We start from the raw sequence: 18,513 nt of genomic DNA, 5'->3' as shown, positions 1-18,513 counted from the left end.
TCGTGCCACACGCAAGGAAGATGCTCGTTCGCTGCAGAGATGTTCGCAGGCCCTGCTCCGGGTAACTGCTCAAAGAGTTTCCCGGGGTGCTAACATTTGCATGCGGTTGTATAGTTATCAGCAGCAAATGCTACGCACGTAATTAAATGTAGCTGTGCATGTCTCAATCGCAGGTGGCCGGGAGCCAGGCCTAACGCCCCTTGGAATGAATAGGCGCACGCCTTGCAAGCGAGGCTTGGCTCAGCGAGGTGTGGAGCGTCCCCAGCTCCCGTGGACTTCAGGCAGATGTTGCCAACAGTTTGGGAGCAGGCCGAGAGCCTCTGGATTTGAAACTTGGCCCCGACATCCCTCACTCCCACAGAGTTATTGGGATGACTCACACGAGAAGACTGGCTCGTAGGACCGGAGCCCTCGACAGAGAATTATGGCCCATATGTTTCGAGCTCTTTTATACCTATCCACTAAGTTAATTATAAACATTTATGTAAACAGATTAGGTCATCCTCTTGATCATATTAGAGTATAATTAAGAGATGATTGCCTTGCATGTCCTCCACATTTCATCCCGTCTTTAATTCTCTATTACAATTATACAGTAAAGAATTTTCCAATTAAGAACATTTACATAAGCAAATGTGGCTTAGTGTAAACAATTAGCACTGTGTTACTGCGTGAGCATTTATAATTAATCCGCCCATATTCTTAGAGATGATGGCCTTAATAGAGAACTTGCGTTAATAAAGAAGTTGGCTGGTACAGTACTGTCACTGTCACTTATTTCATAAGTTGCATTGTCAAAAGCACAAGGGCTGGAGAGAGGGGGCATGTTTATGCGCATCACTCTGCAAGTTGTACACGCACACACAACGTTTGCTCTGGCTGATAATACAACATTTCTGTGCTTGAAAATATGCATCTTCCCATGGCGATTTTTTTGGGGGGAGGGGGGAAGCAACACTTGCCGGCTTACCTTTAACACCATAACAGCATGAAAGTGGGTGTTCCTCCTCTGGATAAAAAATTGCTGAAATAAAGTGAATTACAGCCCCCTTCCAAAAGGTGACAGAAGGATCAAAGAGACGAGCAAGTCAACACCTGGCGCTCGCACTGTTTGCTTTACTTGAGTATCAGAGGGCATCCTGAGGGAGACCGAGTTTGATGTCTAAAGAGTGTCTCCTTCAGCCTCTGCCCCCACCTTGATTTTATTTTTAAAATGTTTTGAATTATAGAACAACCAAGAACTATCCCTCTGCCTGGCACAGCCCCCTGCTTCGGCTAAGTGCTTCTGGTAATAATTTAGGGTGCTAAAATCTATCATTGTATCTAATTATGCTTTTCATATTACGTAGATACAGATACAGAGAGAGACTTCTTTATTGCTCATTAAATTACTGAAGATGCTTTTTATGGTTTGGTCTTCAGAAACCATCCAGCAAGCAACACATGTTGGTGAAAGGTTGCTCGAGTTCCCACTGCATCTGAAGCTGTCAGCATAAATGCACTCATTTAAGGATAAGCAACTCTTGTAAAATCCTGACACTTCGGCCACTCAAGAAACAGGCAGATAAAAGAGACTTTTGGGGACTGGTGAGCAATGTTCTTTCCCCATATAAAATGTTTGGAAAAGAAATCTCCATATTTTAAAAGCTGAGCAATTCATTTTAGCTTCTTGGTGGGGTAACAAATGCGTTTGTTCTTCCCTGGCTGCACCGGACACATGAGCCTTTGCACTTGTTGCTGGCCGGGTGACGATGGAGGCTACGAACACAAGTGCAAAGGAGCAGAGACTGAAATCAGCTCCGGACAAAAACCGAAGCCCCAGATCCTTTCCACGGTCCGTTCTTAGTGAAGCAACGAAACGGCAGGATGCATAAGCAGAGACACCGTGGGACCTGGATCCCCTTGCCCGTGATTATCCTATTGCCTTCTTAAGGTGCATAGCTAAGAAGCATTTGGTTTTGGAGGGTGAGCAGTGCTCTCCTAAGCTGGGGCAGGGTGAGAGAGCTTTTGAGATGTCAACCGTTACAGCTGGGGAGTCCACATCAGTAAGTCGCAATGCTGGCCCTGGCACTATAACCAGTGCGCCTAAATCATCCCCGCCCTGTGGGCCACTAGGGTTGGATGGAGCTTTGCTCTGAGCACTCACAAAGGGACCTGTACCCCTTCCACATGTCCGCACATTAACCCTAGCTTTGCATCATCCCAAGACGCTCCTGAGAGCTGGAGGGACTGCACCGCTCTTGGCCAAACTGAGAGAGGCCTTCCATTTGCAATGATGGCCAGAAACTCATAGTTAATGAATCTACTCCAACAGCCAGTCACCATGGTGGCCAAGCAGTCTACCTTCAAGCAGACAAGGCTTTCTGCAAAAACACAGCTACATCCTACGAACAATAAAAGCCTTTACTCTATTCCTAACCTTGCTAACTCCATTTTAACACTCCCCCCCCCCATTATGAAACAGGACAGGAACATATACAAAGAGATTAGCAGCTTTGGGCACCCAGCCTGAAAAGGAGCCTGATTTTCGAAGGAAAGATGTTGAACGCACTCCAGCAAGGTAGTGAGGGAAACCCAGCTCTCTTAAAGGTACGTTGTGTTGGGCACCCAAAATACTAGCTGTTATGCTTATACAATCAGGAGAGAAATCTTTAAATCTAATCTATTGCCTGATGCTTTCCAATTTCTGGATACAATTCATCCAAGAGTCAGCGGCATCAGGTTCACTTGGTCACCTGTCGATGAGCTCCATGATTTGGGTAAGTCTACACGACTGCAACGCTAATAACCGTTGGCTGGATTGGAAAGTGTAGCTCTCGCTCGAATCAGCAAAACGTCCTAGTGTCTTGACTAACACCGCTTGCTGCTGCTCTTCCTTTTCCCACCTTCTCCTTAAATGCCCAAGGAAAAGGAAACGTGTTCAATAATCCACATGGATAGCACAGAATTCTGATGTCATTTGGGTTTTTGCTAGCAAAACCCCAAGTGCTACAGCCAAAACTGGCATTTTCCAGTAACAGATCTACTCCACCACACATGCAAGCTACAGGAAAAAAATCACTACCCCCCTCCAGAAATCAACTGTTATTTCCTTATTATTGAGGGACCCTTTTCAAATCCCTTCCTCTTTAGGCTCTGCATTCTTCTAGAGCCACGATTCTCAGCCAGGGTGCCACGGTACCTGGGGTGCCCCGAGATGCTTTCAGGGCTGCCACGGGGTGCCAAGCAATGTTAGCACTACTAGGCATGCAAACATAATTCATAAGACAAACCCAGAGATTTCAAGTAGGAATCCACAGCGTTAAAAATATTCAGATCTGTTAGGCCTTTCTGAGGTCTTTGCAACAGAAAAAATGCAGGGGTTTTTTGACACCTGAAATATGAAAGCAAAAACTGGCATTTTAAAAAGTTTGAGAACCACTGTTCTAGAGGGCCGCATTGGAAACTTGTGTGCATATATAGGGACAACATATGGGGGCAAAATGAATGAACACTAAGAGACTTTCCTAAATGCAACTAGCTGTAATCGAAGCTTAGCAAAAACTCACCACTAGCCTGCCCCAAACCACCACAAGAAGGCTGACACAGCAGAATCACAGAAAATGAGGGTGAGAAGGGACCTCAGGGGGTCATGTCTAATCCAACCCCCTGCTCCAAGCAGGACCGGCCCCAACTACATCATCCCAGCCAGGGCTTTGTCTAGCTGGGTCTTCAAAACCTCCAAAACCTCCCACCACCTCAGGGTAACCTGTTCCAGTGCTTCACCGCCCGCCTGCTGAGGAAGTTTCTCCTAATACCCAAACTCACCTTTCCTTGCTGCAACTTGAGATCACTGCTCCTTGTTCTTGCTCATAGTATCTTGACTATGAGAAAGCTAGCCAAAAAAACCCAACAAAAAACAGGTGAATTCTTCACTCTTATGCTGACGGAGCAGAGCAAAAATCCCCGCGTACCTGTCAAACACAGCAAACATTGCCCTTCTTTTCTTTTCAATAATGTCAAGTTTACAGTGTGAAAAAAGATGTAATGAAACATCATCTGCATCTGTCAACCGGGTGATGCCCACCACATGTACAGGTTCCTCTCTGCCACCCCCACCCATCCCCAATATTGATTTCCGATCAGTTTAACAGGTATGTTTAAGCCAGGGAAACAATCTCCTCCTCACTTCCAAGGCATCCCGACCCCAGGGGAGCTGAAGTCCATCCAAACCATCTTGGTGCATCTATTTCTCCCCTTCTCTCCTAATCCATGTTCATGCCCACGACTCTGACATTCCTGGCAGGTGCATCGATGACAGCTAAGGCTGCATCCAAATAGCCCAAGTCATCCCACGAAAGGCTCAGGTCTCAGGGAGAACCCCTGGGGGCAAGGGGGGTGGTCTGCAGGAAGGAAAATATTGGCACCAGAATGGACTAGAGCAAGCAGCAGTCGAGACAAGTTCCCATCTCTCTGAGTCATGCCCCTGAGGGCACGGCAAACCAGGGGCCCTAATGCTCCATGTCCAGCAGAGCCGGAGGAATGGCATTTAGTGACCCACAATTAGCTGCTGTCTGGCAGCTGTCGGGACAAACTGGAACAAAACTGGTGTTAGCCTGGCTGCGATGCTGCTGGAAGGACCCCCTCCATTGACCCGCAGCAGGAGGACAGGAGAAGGGATCACTCCAGGGTTGCAGCGCGTCCCGATCCTACGTGGTACGGCCAAGGTGGGTATTGCAATGAATGCCAGTCAGCAGGAGATGAGCAACAGAAATAGGACTGTAAGAATTGCCTTCCCGCTAAGGGTCATTTGTAGAGTTTCTTGTGGGCTACTTCATTTCCTCACACCGTTCAGTTCCCACCGAATGCTTTCACATGGGAGTTTGCCTGCTGGCATCCAGGTCAGATGTCTCGCGCGTGGCCAGCGCTCCCGTCCAGCTCCGGTGGGTTTGAGCCGTGCGTCGGCCATTTCTCCATATTTTTCCATCCACTTGTCCCGTTTTCAGAAGCACCCAGGTATCCCACTCGACACTTTGGTACACCCAATCATGCATAAGCCTCAAGATTACATTTGAGTTTTGTCATGGAGCTGTATACGCTTAGTGAAAGGTCTGGATACTTTACCTCTAATGACAATTCCTCCTTGAAGTTTGTTGGCCAGTTTGGTGTCATCGCAGTAGGCGAGTGGTTCTGCCTTCTTGATGCTCGCTGTTTTCTACTGTGACATTACTGCTCGACCCTTGGTTTCAAACAGGGATGTTTTGGGCCCTCCTCGGGCTGGTATTTTGACCAAGTTCTCTGCTATCCAGACATACCAATCAGTTGCTCAATGCAAAAAATAAAAATCAGCAAAGCCTAGGTCTTCCAGTCATTTGCTACGCTATGCCTGCATCTGTATTGCCTATACACTTCTCCAGCGCCCTGTCTTCAGCTACGAAGAGCAGAAATAGGGGGAGAACACAGCCCCACCTCCTGCTAGCGTCTGCCTTGAATCACCCCGCCATCCGGATGCTCATCCTTGCAGAGATCCTTTGCACCTCTGTCCAGGCTTGGCTGGTTGGGCGAGGATTGTGCAGGACTGAAGGACGTCCCATGATGCGTGCCTGTGCGGGTTGTCAAACACCTTTAGAAAGTCAATGTTGCTAAGGTAAGAAGAGCCTGCCACTCGACTCACGTTTATGCTTCATGAAAGTATCTCCATGGCGAGGACCTCCTGGGCCCGAATCCACCCTGTCCGTCGACAGTGGAACCGCTGCCTATTCTGCTCCGCGTGGGTTCGCATTGCAGACTTTCCCTACAACATGACCCCCCTGCAGCCGCTTCAGGCAGTGAAATCGTCCTCGTTGGATTTTCTGACAGCGATGCCGTGCTTTCTCTGGTCAGGAGTGGTTTCTCTTTCACGAGACTTCGCTGAACAGCTCTGTCAGCTTCCTTAAGACGATGGTATCCAGTCACTTTTACTAGCGATTTAATTGTCTCTCCCCGCTTTGCTCTTTCGCGGCCTCGGGCTTTCAGCTTGTTCTCCTGACATCTGGGCTGGGCCTGCGTTGGTGCCCAGTCGTTCAGGTTCATCAACACCTGGGGTTGAGACAAGGCCAGATCCGTGGAGGACTTCTTTGAAACACGCTGCCCAGCTGTTTTTCCGCTCTGAAACATAGTTGTGAACATTTTTCTCATCTCTGCCCATTTCGTATCTTCAGCTAATTTCCACATAGGATTTCAGTCACTTGATGAATGGCTCTGTGGTTTCCCACCAGAGTAGTAGCTTCAGATGCTTGGCCTTCAACATATCTCCATTCATCTTTCCTGTATTGATTTTCACTGCTGGGTCGGCCTCTTGTCCTCCTCTTCTGTTTCTTCCAATGTTTTTTTGGCCTTTGCAACCAAATTTTCCTTCCAGTGCTCTTCTATCTTCATCAAGGCGCTGCGTCTCTTGAGCTCTTCCCATTGCAGCCCCATCCCTCTTGGCCTCCAGCTGTGACTGTTGCCGCTTGGATCACAAGGTCCATCACCACTGCCCGTTTCCCTTCACTTCCAGGACATACCTCACCTTTCCTGGCCACTAGCAGTACCCTCAAACCTGCTCCCTCGCTTCGACCTGGAATTTCTTGCAGCGATTTCCTTTGTTTCTCCCTTTCCAGTTTCATGCTACTGATTTTCTTCCCACACTTCTGTTTAGAGCTAATGTTTCCTGGCTTTATTTTCAGTTTGGCAATGAAGAGTCCGGTTGCTGCTGACATCTGCTGCTGGCTAGGCCTTTGCATCTTGGGCAGGTGACCTGAATCTCAAGTTGACGCAGATGTGATCGATCGGACTCTTCATGCTGCCGCCTGGCAAAGATCTGCGTCCTTCCTTGTAAGGAAACAGACTTTGCAAGAACTAGGTCGGCTAGAAAGGACAAATCAGTGAGGCTCTCACCATTTTGGCCAATGGATTTTTAGCCTTCCCCATCTCCAAACCTTGGCTACTGCATCCTACTTTGGTGTTAAGGTAGCTCATCATCAGGGGTTGGCCATGTTTTGGTGAGCTCTCCAGCACACTTTGGACGACAAGCGAAACCAACTGAGTTATACCACTATAAATCCCAGCATTGACACTCTTGACTAAGCATAAGAGCAGTTTTGGGGGGATTATCTTAAACCCCTTTGCAGGCAACATAAGCTAAACTGAAAAACAGGCCCTCTCTTACACTGGAAGAAGAACATTGCCACGGCAGGTGACGCTGGCATGACTACAGCTATTGCAAGTCACGGGTGTGCCTGTCCTGGGTTGCCAGGCCCTTGCACTCCGGGATGTTTTAAGGTGGGTTTACCCCACGTATCTGGGCAGGTGAGGCAACAGTGCTTCACCTGGGCCCAAGGACGGGCTTTGCCCCAAAGTCAGCCTCTTTCAGGACAGCCCCATCTGGGCCTCCATCTGGGCCTCTCCTTGAGGGGCAAGGGCTAAAATGAATTTTTCTCCTGCTTCCTTGCCTTCTCTTCTGCCCTTTGCATTGTAGCCTATTACTGGCCCCTTTTCTTCTCAGCCTGGCTCATCAGTATCTGAAGGAAGGGATGATGTTTTTTTCCTGGGTTTTCCTCTCTGCATTCTGCTTTCATGAGTTCCCGTCTTATTTTTCACATGGCTTCATCCACAGGATTCACACACACAGAGTTGCTTTATGCCTTCACGTCTTGTCTCTGCATCTCTCTCCCTATCGTTTCTTCTCAGCCTTTGTTCCTTCTCTTCCTCACCCCCGCTACCAACAGCCTCGTCTACATGCAACCTTTCTTCTCCAGGGCCAGCAGCTGTGCAGCCAAGTGAGTTATACCAACCGAGTTTGAACCAGACTCGAGGTGAACCACGCTAAGTCTTGTGTAAAGCACAGCAGGAGCATCTGCAGAGACCCTCGGCACAAGCTTAACTGCGTTTATAAATCACACCTTCAATTAAACCAGGGACCCTCGATTTTCAACTCTAGTAGCAGCAACATCCACAGAGGGACTTCCAACCGTCCTCATCACATCTGTCTGAGCATCCCTACATTGGACAGAGCAACCTATTTAGTCACTACACCGGGCCTTGGAAGCACCTGAATTCAGAGCCAGCAAGGAGCCTCCTGTGGAGATGCTGGTCTAATCAGTTAGTACAAAAAACCCAAAAGCATAAAAATCCACAATTCAGCATCTCGTGGCCCACAGCTCCAACCCACTTAGCCAACTGCAGTAGTTGCAGTAAACCAGGAGGGAAATAACCCAAGTGAACTCAAACTAATACAAGCCAAGAGGTGAAAAGCATCGGGCTGCTTGATTTGCAACTCTTAGAAGAGCATCTGGGAGCCAGGGGTGCCCATGCTCCCAGCACGAACTAAAAACCATCCCATCAAATTGAGATCTTGCCTACTTTTCTTTACAAAGCTCTCCATTTACAACCAGCACCTCTGCTTCCATGCTCAATTTTCTAGTTTAGTCATGCAATTGCATGTACTGGAGGGGCAAAACACTTGGTTCAACTGTCTTTCAATTTAGTGTTTGACCCTCTTCCATTTTTTATTCCTTCATCTCTTCTGCCAAGTTGCAGGGTGGCGAGGGAGGAAGAGGTAGAACAGGAGACATCCAGTTATTTCAAAGCACTGTTATATTAATTCAGTAATAAGATTACCAACCAACGTTGGGACAGAATAGTAGCTTTATCTCTGTGCAGTGTTATTTTGTGTGACCCCGGAGCCACATGGATATTTAAATATTGTATTACAAAGAATTTTTGTAATCTTAAATGAAAGCTATACAAGTTAATTCTCTGAGCTTCATTATTTTCTCAAATTCCCTTTAAAATATCCTTATACTGAAGTCTATTTACTTAGCTATAAAACGGCGAGCAGCTCATGTTAATATACTGAGGATTTCCCCTGGTCATACATGTACGCAAGCTACTTTGTTATCAGCTTAGCAAATACCACGGCTCGAAGGTTTCTGCAGGTTTCAGCTCTTTCAGCTATTACGCTTTTTTTTTCCCCTACGTTAGGCTGTCCAGATTTCCCTTCAAACCCAACTTACAACAATGTGCAAAATACCAGCAGTTTTCATTTTGCAGCTGTAAGGTGGTAGGATCTGTAAAGATTTTAGAAACCTTTTATGTGCAGCATAAAAACCGCCACCAAAGGAGTGAGTTGTTCAACTTTATGAATGCCAAGCGCTCAAGACCGAGGATGTTGGAGCTATTAATCATGGTTTTTTCAACCTGTTCCCAAGGGGTTTCTCCCCCTTACCTCACCACCAAAATTTAGCTTTTTAGATGCTGGGCTCCATAAGGAGGGGGAAAAAAAGGATTGACGTCAAGTTCTGCTTGGGTCTCTTGACACAGGTCAAATTATTTCCTTTCCTTTTTATGTGTCTCAAAAATGAGCTGTGCATAAATAAATGTTTTCATATATCTGCTCTCAAACCATTTTGACTAAACATCAAAAACGTCATCAGGACATCAGCTCCCGCCATCTAAGTATTTTGACATGTGCTGACATGTTCTCTTTTTTCATCTTGTACACGCGTCGAAATACTTTAATTAGGGCTGCACAGTATGCTTTTCATTTCCATTCTTGTGAACATTAGATTTTCCTTGAGCTACTACTTTTAAAAGCTCCTTAGCACCCAGGTGCACCACATGGACCCGGCCAGCCGAGGAAATGCATTCTTCTCAAGCGGGGGAAAAAAAGAGAGGTGATCCCCACATTGAATGAATGGGTTTCCTCTTTCCACGGGGCTCATTTAGAAGTTACCTTACACGCCCCTGCTTGGACGACCCACATGGCAAGTCTGGGCACAGAAGATGAGCAGGTGAGCTGCTCTTCCTCCATGCACAAGGCAGGAAGTGGGTGGAGCCTGGTTTTGTCCCCGCCCCAACAACCACCCAGCAGGAAGTAAGTCATGCCCAATGGAAGGGTGGGGCAGCTTGCTTTCCCCATGCAGCAAAGGCAATGGTAGGACCAATTCGTGACTCTCAGCCACAGCCCATTCCCAGACCACAACCTGGACCAGTACAACCATTTAGCACTCTTTCGCCAGCACGTGTGGCCCCCAAGGCCTGTATCACCCCACTGGCACCCAACACATTTAGGAAGTCGCTCTGCTTTCACCACTGAGTCGTTTGTTGGCTTGGGATTCTGCATGTCAGACAAAACCTCTGTATTTTGTTACCACGTGAAAACACTTGCCTGTTTAGTTTGACTATTGCACTTGTTCAGGTGACGCTGGGAAGAGTCCCGTTCCCAGCACCAAAGGCAAATTCTCCCTCTAAAGCCCAAGCATGTGGTCCATGTGTCACTAGCCCTACATGAAGGAGGGAGAGTGGCCCGTCAAGCTAATAGCGGAGCAGCACTGACCTCGACCAAGAGTTCCCAGATCCTTTTCTTTAAAGTTTTGTCTCTGGATGACAACTGGTACAAGCCAGCTAGCGGCAGCCACCAGCCCCAAACACTGGTAGAAACTCTCGTCTTCAGTTCCAACAGATGGAGGTATTTACCACAGCCACGTTCACACCAATAAACTGACGCCCGTCTCTTATTAAAGTAAACACCAAGTACATCAAGAACAGAGGCTCAGCCTGCCGTGGAGACGAGGCAAACAAATCCAAACTCAGCTTCTGCTCGGGAACTAACCATTACCAGGCTTTTTTCCTGGCTCTTTGCTTGGAGAGAGGGGACTGCCATCTCTGTCCCAATTTCAACAAGCAAATGAGTTGACTTCACTGGGACAAAGCAAAGAGATTTTGCTCCCCCTCCCTCAGTTCCTTGGAGAATCGTCTGTCATGAGCCAATTTCTTCACATTCGGTAACTCGGCTGCCGCTGCAGCCTCCGGAAAACAGGCAGAAGGAAACACGCTGGGAAAGCGGAGATCTGGAAAGAGCTCCCGGGAGGCAAGACGCACCCTGATAAACAACCACAGTCCATTGGCTGCCATGGGGCTTCCTGCATGCTTAAAAAGTTGAATGCATATAAACTGTAGGACCGAGGCCTTGGGCAGAATGACAGGCAAAGAAGTCCATTGCTTAAAGCCATTACAAAAAAAAAAAAAAAGAAATCCATGCCATTTCTTCTTGGGGAGGTAGAGCAGGATGGGTGCCCACATTGGAAATCTTGCTGGCATTAAACTCTGAAAAACATTGCCCTGCCACATGGGCTAGAAATGAAGAAAGAAAGAGAATGTCAACGGAAAATGACCAATTCAGCCCATTTTTTCTGGTGGGGATCCCTGGCCATATTTTTGTTGAAAAACCAACGCTGAGCACATTTCAGCCAGCTCTGCTTTGAATCCTGGTACAAGCCAAATCTCCCCATACGTGAGCACGTCTTGAAAGCATGAGCCCAGCCCGTGTTGACTGAAAGGCACGACCAAACAATTATCCGCACTATATAAAGCTGTTTCCCTCCAACCACCTACCTATTTCCTAATATCTGGAAGATGCCATATGTTGCATTGGCTCTCACAGCGGCAGAAGGGAATGCCCCTCCAGAAGGAACAAGTTGCTTTAGAGCCTCATTGCTGACCGGATGGCCCAGGAGGTTGGTAATGACGGAAAACCGTCATCCTCAGCCCAGCTGCTGCCTGGCTTCCACGTCATGAGTTTGGTAGTCTTAGTCTGGTTTCCTCTGCACAGAACCACCACCTCCACCTCCAAAACCAGCAGGATCTGATCTTTCACAGGTGGGACCTCCGTAAGGGATTCAGCAGGTCCACCAGAGTCAAAAAAAGATTAGCAGCATGTAATTTGGCAGGGAAATTCTCATTAACAAGGATTTATCACATGTTCCGTAAACAAGGGCTTTGCTCAATTCATGGCATGGAAAAGCTAACCGAGGCAGCAATTTGAAAAGTTTCTCACAAGTAGAGTGCTACTCCTGGTTGTTGGCTTCCATGCCCAAGCTGGACGGTGACAACAAAACTGGAAAGTCCTGGCAACTTGGGCTAGGGGTGCAATATTTCTCTTTTAAAGATGCCTTTTTCATTTTGGCACTTAACTCCCCATTGATTAACAGACATTTCCATCCAGCTCCCACTGAAAATTGGGCTGTGGTTTCCCTTGCATCTGACAAGCTTTTCTTCTAGTCCTGGTATAGCTCCCAGAGGGTCTATGCTGCCTTTGGGCTACTGCAGCTGGAAGCACACCCACCAAGGCTTCTCCTCATCCATCATGTTGCCATCCCATCTACAGTCCTGTGGTGGTTGCACATAGGACTGAGGTTACAAAACAGCTGCTAAAAGTCAGAAGGAAGTTTAAGCAAATCCTTTTACAAGTCACTCAGATCCTTGGCTTGCTTCTCAGTTCAGAAACCAGGTGATTTATGGGGTGATATCAGCTCTTCTCACCACGCCTATAATCCAGCATTTCCACCATCTCCTCCCCTTACCACCTTTTTGTCTTCATTATCTATAGTTACTAACCACCCAGATCTAGCCACAACCACCTCAGATATCCTCTCTTCTCCCTACCACATGACTTGAATGTCTTTGTCTTCTCTGCTCCTTACTTCGGCATGTCAGGATCTCCCCCAATCCTGGGAATGACTGACAGCATACTGCCAGGGTGCATTTCTGGTTAATGACTACTCACTTCGGGATCCTGCAACATGTACATGCTCGGTCGCAGCAATGCAGGCAGGCACTTAGCTTCCAGTGGACCTGACCTCCCCCAAGGCATCATTTTCACTGCACTCAGCTTCACTGGGCACTGACAGAAGTGACATTTTACCATACAATTGACCACTGAACGTGCTCTGCAGGTGACAGAAGTGCACAGCTGCAGAGTGCTTTAAAAGGTGCCTGATCGCACAATAAATGAACCTGCATTACCTGAGGGTTCAGATGAAGGCACTCCAAAGCACAGCACCTTCATTAACTTCTGCTAGTGTGTTCTGGAAGCAAGGCTGGGCTGAAGCAGCCCAGACCTTTTCCCGGTGCTGTCTTCAACCCTCCCCTCCCTCCCTTGCCTTCTCCTTCCCATCCTGAGACAGCACCGAGCCGGGAGGAGGGGACAGGGCTAGGGGAAGAAGCCACATGGTCTCTCTCACTGGCTCAGCTCCAAAGTGGAGCTTGATCCTCCACCCTCCCAATCCCATCTAACTCATGGCACTTTCTGTAAAGTGCCATGAGTTAGACCAGGGAGCTGCACATCTGTCAGCAGTCACTCTTTAGAGAGGAAAGAAATGTTATCCTGGAAGACCAATGACACACAAGTAGCAAAATGAATAAAGAGAGTTGCACAATTTTCTCTGGGAATTTTTCTGCCCCACTTTCTCCTGAATGCATGCAGAAAACGTTGGTGGTGGCAGCAGTCCCTCAATACGAAGAGGACAGTATTCCAGTAGATAGGGATGTCATTGGTGAGTCTGGAGATGACTGAAGAAGCCAATCTGACACCTGCATCCTCTACTGCAGATATGGCATACAGTTCCAGAAGGAAGGAGCGGATTCTAGTGATGTGAGGTCACAGCTCTCTCTTTGTCTCTCTTATGTATTCTCCTCTGTAGTGAGGCAAGTTTGCTGAAAATAGTCAATACCGTCTCAGCACCACTGGGGATAATAGAGTGCTCGAGTCTCCCAAGTATTGACGTTAATATTGCATTTCTTCAGACTGGCCTTCAGGGTGTTCTGAAATATCTTCTTTTGCCCTCCTCTAGAGCAGCAACCATTGGAGAGTTGAGACTACAGGACCTGTTTTGAGAGCCAGTTGTTATGATATGCCCTGTCCAATGGAGCTGATGCCATATAAACATGGTTTCAATTCTAATGGTGCTTTGCTTGAGCCAGAACATTGGCTTTCATTCTTCTACCCTTCCTATTGATATGGAAGATTTTCCAAACATACTGCTGATAATAATATTCCCAAGCTTTCTGTGCATTTCCTTGCTTGGCTAGACAGGGGCAGGAGCTGCAGACTGTTTAAATGTCCACAACTTTTTGGGACTTTGGTTTTAGTTGACAGTGAGCATCTCTGCAAAGGTACAGTAGAAATCTGAAACTGCCTGCTGAAATACAGCACAACTGTCATGTCATTCATTGCATTTCCCTTCTGCAAACAAACAGGAACCCAGACAGTGTCTCCGGAAACAGAGGAGATCCATTAATGCCTGCGCTACATTTCTTTTAGCAAGACGCTATGTGTCTTCAGCGGGGCAGAAGAGCTCTTGGCATTGGACTAATCGCACGACAGTGGCAGACCAGCATAATACAATGTGACGCACATGCCGAGGCATTTTCATATCCAGTGGATGCAGGAGATTATGCTCAACTATTTTCCCTTCATTCATTTCTGATCTCACCTCCATCAGCTGTCCCAGCTGCTCTGAACTCTCCCATTCCCAGGCTACTCAAAAATTTCTGTTCTACTTCCCAGTCTACTCCCTCTTCAATGGACCCCAGCTTCTGGTCTCACAGCTTGCTGCCACCCAACCCATTTGCTAAACCAGACCACCAAATAAAAGTATACCGTCGCTCTGTGAAGAAAGCACTGCAACTCAGGGCTGAGGTGGCCAGAGCAGTCACCGCCCTGAATAATTTAAAAGCCTTATTTCTTTGGCCTGAACATTACCCCCACCCCAGCACTGAGCCATCGCCCCCACTACACTCAGCGGCTCACCATGGGCAGTTGACGTGTGCACCGTCACATTCATGGGCAAACCAGCAGTCGGCCAATAGTTTTACATGTCCCCAGAAGGGTCAAGACAACTGCCCCATGCAGCAAAAAGACACACATCCCAAACACAGAGCACAGCCTTGTACCACAGGCTCTGCTTTTCCATGGGCTTCATAAATTCTCACACACAGGAAGTTTCTGTCTCCACGCCTCAGCAAGAAGGGCTGAATTAATAGCAGATGCTTTACAGAGGTCTCCCATCACCAAGATTTAACAATTCTTTTTGTAGGCCACTTAAAAAATTCCCAATGTAATATAATGTTAACATTAATCAATTGAATTAAATTTCCATTGTCATTGCAGAGGAGCAAAGCGCATTTTATTAGCCGTTTGTTCATTTACTTGCTAATTTGCCAGAAGCCATTTATCATGATTGTCCTCAGGGGCTGTTCCAGAGTCTTTCCATCAGCTTCAGTGAATTTTGGATCAGGCTACTAGTTATTCATGTGAAATGGTGCTAATGGACAACAGGCTAGACTCTACTTCACTGCTTACTAACATAGAAGCATCTACCAGTGCTTCGCGTAGCGCGGCCGAGCTACTGCCGAAACCCCAATCTCCCTCCTTACACACGTACAGAGACAAATTTTCCTGAAAGAAACACAGTTGCTCAAGCCTTTCACTCATCCATTCAGGGGGATGAAAGATGCCCCATGACCGAGGCTTCGGATATCCAACTCTCGCAAAGCATCTACAAAACAGGCATTCCAGTAATATTGCTTTTAATCATAGAAAATGAGGATGGGAAAGGATCTCAGGAGGTCACATCTAGTCCAGCCCCCTGCTCCAAACAGGGATGTCCCCAACTACCTCATCCCAGGCAAGGCTTTGTCTAGCCAGGTCTTCAAAACCTCCAAGCATGGAGACCCCACCACCTCCCTGGGAAACCTGTTCCAGTGCTTCACCACCCTCTGAGTGCAAATGTTTTTCCTAATATCCAACCTAAACCTCCCTTGCTGCAGCTTGAGCCCATTGCTCCTTGTCCTGACATCTGCACCCACTGAAAACAGCCCAGCCCCCATCCTCTTTGGACCCCCCTGCAGGGACTTGAAGGCAGCTATCAAATCCCTCCTCAGTCGTCTCTTCTCTAGATGAAACAAGCTCAGTTCCCTCAGCCTCTCCTCACAAGTCATGCACCCCAGCCCCCAAACCATTTTCATTGCTGTCCGTTGGACTCTTCCCAATTTGTTCATCCTTTCTGTAGTAGGGGGCTCAAAACTGGAGACAGGACTCCAGACACGGCCTCCCCAGCGCTGAATAAAAGAATCACTTCCCTTGATCTGCTGGCAGCGCTCCTACCGATGCAGCCCAGGATGCCGTTAGCCTTCCTGGCAACACGGGCACACTGCTGGATCCTATCCAGCTTACTGTCCACTGTCACCCCCAGGTCCTTTTCTGAAGAGCTGCTGCTTAGCCAGTTGGTCTGCCTTATCTATTCCAACTGCAAGCTCCTTGGAGCACAGACTGTCCCTTCCTTGGGAACCGAGAGGCCTTTAAAGCCCTAATCTTGGTTGGGTGTTATGCACAGAAAATAACAATAATAATCATTTACATAGGTCCATGACAATTCACAGAGCAACAAAAGATCCAAGGACACGGCTGTTGGGAGACCATCATGAACAGGAGCAGAGGCTGAACTTTTCCAGTTACTTGTTAAGCAACGTTCACCAAGTTTGGGTCATCCCCAAGCGTGATGGGACTGGAGGTCATGGCAACCTCAGTAAACTTGACTCTCTCAATCAAATGCCTAAAATAACTTGCCTTGGTGGCTCATGCCACCTCTTCAGCCTCTTGGTCATCAGCTATTCCACCTCCCAACAGGTCGCAAGGAGGGCAGGATGCAGAGTCTTGCCAAGCAGAGGCCTTCAGGAAATCAGAAAACTGGCTTCAAAATCATGAGTCGTTGTCATAGCCATTCTTGTTGTACTTCATTTAAATTTGCCTTCTGGTGCTGAAGCCTTTAGCATTTATATTTTCAAGCTTTTTTGTATCCAGAAGGGCTAGAAATGTTCATTTTTAAAAAATAATAAGATTCCCATGCATTCACGTGGCTCCAGGAGCTGGGGCATTCATTAAAAGGAAGTCATGAGACATCAAAGGGCTCAAAGGCAAACTTCAAGAGTTGGTAACTTTGCAGATGGGCATAAATCTTGAGTGCTCTCCTGGGTGTGAACCAGCGTCACTGCCATAACCTGCTTCCTACCCTAGGCCAAAGCCAAGAGATACTCCAAGGGAAAGGGCAACGGTGCTCCCATCTTAGTGATATGGATTGAGCAGAAATGCGACCTAGGAGACTTAGCTTTTTTGCTCAGCTCCCGTTGCAAGGGGAAGGACCCTGTGCTCCAGCCAGGGCAGAGTTAAAGCATTGCATGCTCTTCCCCCAGCTGGAGAGAGATCCTGGCACTCCTCCTGTGGCAAATGAAAATATATAAATTGCTTCACGGTTTGAAGACAGAGGAAGGCAAAGGACCCTGAAAGGCAGAGGGAAGGGACTTGAAGGGGTCTGCTTGCTGCTCCTTCTTCCCTCGTCCCAACTCCCCTCATCAAACCCCTGCACTTTCCCTCCCCCAGAAGCAGCAGCTCTGGAGGTGCCCGATGCACCGAGGCTGCAGTTGTCCCGGGGGGAGAGACGCTGTATGGCAAGGACCCAGCCGACGTGGCAGGGGAAGCCCTTTTGTGCCGAAAGACAAACGAAACGTGCCTTTCGGAAAGCTGTGCTGGGGTCAGGAGTGCTGCATAGTTCACACAGATTAATCTCCCTTCCAAAGAGCGTTCCCCAGCTAATCGGCATGCATTATCAACTAAAGCAGCTTCGTAATGAAGCCATAAGACCCAATGAAATTGATGTTATCATAGGATAATTGGCCATGTCAGGCAGGCGGATGCCTCAAGGCAAAAGCAAAAGCTGTTTAATGTACTGAGAAGGTCAATCAGCAGATAATGTCCATTTCCTGTGAATTTATTGCCACAGAATTAGCCGTTTCATTGAGGGAGCTTTTAGCGGTCTTGTTCTCAGTGGCGCATATGTATTTGGAGATGGTTCGTGGACAGACAAGGCAGCCGTCTCTTAATAAAAGGCCTCTTGTTTAATTTTGGAGTAATCAGCTGCCTGCCTGGAGTGCCTCGCAGGCAGCAAAGAGCAGAACTTAGAAGCAGGGCGACACCGAGAAAAATTAGAGACAAGCCTTCCCCTTTCGGGCACGGCGCTCTCAAAATATTTAGGGAACCTCTTACTCAACCTCCAACCCAAAATATCTACTGAAGACCCATAGACAGTCCCTGCCTACCACTGCCTCAGAGTCTGTGCGAGTATTAGCAAGTCGACATCTCCCACTCCTCTCAGCCGAGGTTGTCCTGCTGATCAGCACCGGTGCCAGGTAAGTGCCACGTGCTGCTAGAAAAGAGTAGGTCAGAGCCACCTCCCTTGGGGCTGCTCCGATTCGCACGAGGGCCGGACAGACAGGCTCCGGGTTGGCTCCAGAACAAGAGGACGTGGAGCGAGGATGAGATGCAGATGTCTGTCTGGGTAAGGGCTCAACATTAGGGAACTCACCTGCAAACTGCTGGGGCCAAATACTTAGCAAGGGACAAGCGTTCCTTAGCCAGCGTAAGTGTGGGAAGGAATATCAAAGTGGTGTTTCAGGATTAAATCAGGCTGTGACTAAGTGCTACGAGAATGAGTTTGTCTGAATTACCTGGCGCTGGCCATCAGGACTAGGATGGACCTCAGACGATAATTCACCTGTTCCTAAAGACGGCAGAATTTGGCCATTAAAGGCACATTTCATATTAACAGGAGATGCCTATCCCCACACATTCTTTCCTTGAAGTTCAAAATGGACTATAACCAACCACCTGAAAACCCC

Source organism: Crocodylus porosus, unplaced genomic scaffold (assembly GCF_001723895.1).
Source record: "Crocodylus porosus isolate Cpor-Errol unplaced genomic scaffold, CroPor_comp1, whole genome shotgun sequence".
NCBI lineage: Eukaryota > Metazoa > Chordata > Crocodylia > Crocodylidae > Crocodylus > Crocodylus porosus.
Note: the sequence above shows the minus strand (reverse complement) of the source record.